Raw genomic sequence first — 1831 nt, 5'->3', positions numbered from 1 at the left:
GGGTAAAGATTTGATGGATTTTGGAATAAGGAGTGGCAAGAGCCTAAGCTTGGGGATGCCCAAGGCACCCCAAGGTAAAATTCAAGGACAACCAAAAGCCTAAGCTTGGGGATGCCCCGGAAGGCATCCCCTCTTTCGTCTTCGTCTATCGGTAACTTTACTTGAGGCTATATTTTTATTCACCACATGATATGTGTTTTGCTTGGAGCGTCTTGTATGATTTGAGTCTTTGATTTTTAGTTTACCACAATCATCCTTGTTGTACACACCTTTTGGGAGAGACACGCATGAATCGGAATTTATTAGAATACTCTATGTGCTTCACTTATATCTTTTGAGCTAGATAATTTTGCTCTAGTGCTTCACTTGTATCTTTTTAGAGCACTGTGGTGGTTTTATTTTATAGAAATTATTGATCTCTCATGCTTCACTTATATTATTTTTAGAGTCTTTTAGAACAGCATGGTAATTTGCTTTGGCTATAAAATTAGTCATAATATGATGGGCATCCAAGATGGGTACAATAAAAACTTTCATATAAAGTGCATTGAATACTAAGGGAAGTTTGATGCTTGATGATTGTTTTGAGATATGAAGATGGTGATATTAGAGTCATGCTAGTTGAGTAATTGTGGATTTGAGAAATACTTGTGTTGAGGTTTGCAAGTCCCGTAGCATGCACGTATGGTAACCGTTGTGTAAGAAATTTGAAGCATGAGGTGTTTCTTTGATTGTCTTCCTTATGAGTGGCGGTCGGGGACGAGTGATGGTATTTTCCTACCAATCTATCCCCCTAGGAGCATGCGTGTAGTGCTTGGTTTTGATGACTTGTAGATTTTTTTCAATAAGTATGTGAGTTCTTTATGACTAATGTTGAGTCCATGGACTATACGCACTCTCACCCTTGCACCATTGCTAGCCTCTCTAGTACCGCGCAACTTTCGCTGGTACCATAAACCCACCATTTACCTTCCTCAAAACAGCCAGCATACCTACCTATTATGGCATTTCCATAACCATTCCGAGATATATTGCCATGCAACTTGCACCGTTCCGTTTATTATGACACGCTTCATCATTGTCATATTTCTTTGCATGATCATGTAGTTGACATCGTATTTGTGGCAAAGCCACCATTCATAATTTTTTATACATGTCATTCTTGATTCATTGCACATCCCGGTACACCGCCGGAGGCATTCATATAGAGTCATATTTTGTTCTAGTATCGAGTTGTAATTCTTGAGTTGTAAGTAAATAAAAGTGTGATGATCTTCATTGTTAGAGCATTGTCCCATGTGAGGAAATAAAAAAGAGAGAAAAGGCCAAAAAAAAGAGAAGGCCCAAAAAATGAGAGAAAAAGAGAGAAGGGGCAATGTTACTATCCTTTTACCACACTTGTGCTTCAAAGTAGCACCATGATCTTCATGATAGAGAGTCTCTTGTTCCATCACTTTCATATACTAGTGGGAATTTTAAATTATAGAACTTGGCTTGTATATTCCAACGATGGGCTTCCTCAAAATGCCCTAGGTCTTCATGAGCAAGCAAGTTGGATGCACACCCACTTAGTTTCTTTTGTTGAGCTTTCATACATTTATAGCTCTAGTGCATCCGTTGCATGGCAATCCCTACTCACTCACATTGATATCTGTTGATGGGCATCTCCATAGCCCATTAATATGCCTAGTTGATGTGAGACCATCTTCCTCTTTTTTGTCTTCTCCACAAACACCATTCTATTCCACCTATAGTGCTATGTACATGGCTCACGCTCATGTATTGCGTGAAAGTTGAAAAAGTTTGAGAATACTAAAGTATGAAACAATTG

This window comes from Aegilops tauschii, chromosome 2 (assembly GCF_002575655.3).
Source record: "Aegilops tauschii subsp. strangulata cultivar AL8/78 chromosome 2, Aet v6.0, whole genome shotgun sequence".
In the NCBI taxonomy this organism is placed as follows: domain Eukaryota; kingdom Viridiplantae; phylum Streptophyta; class Magnoliopsida; order Poales; family Poaceae; genus Aegilops; species Aegilops tauschii.
This window is presented reverse-complemented; position numbering follows the sequence as displayed.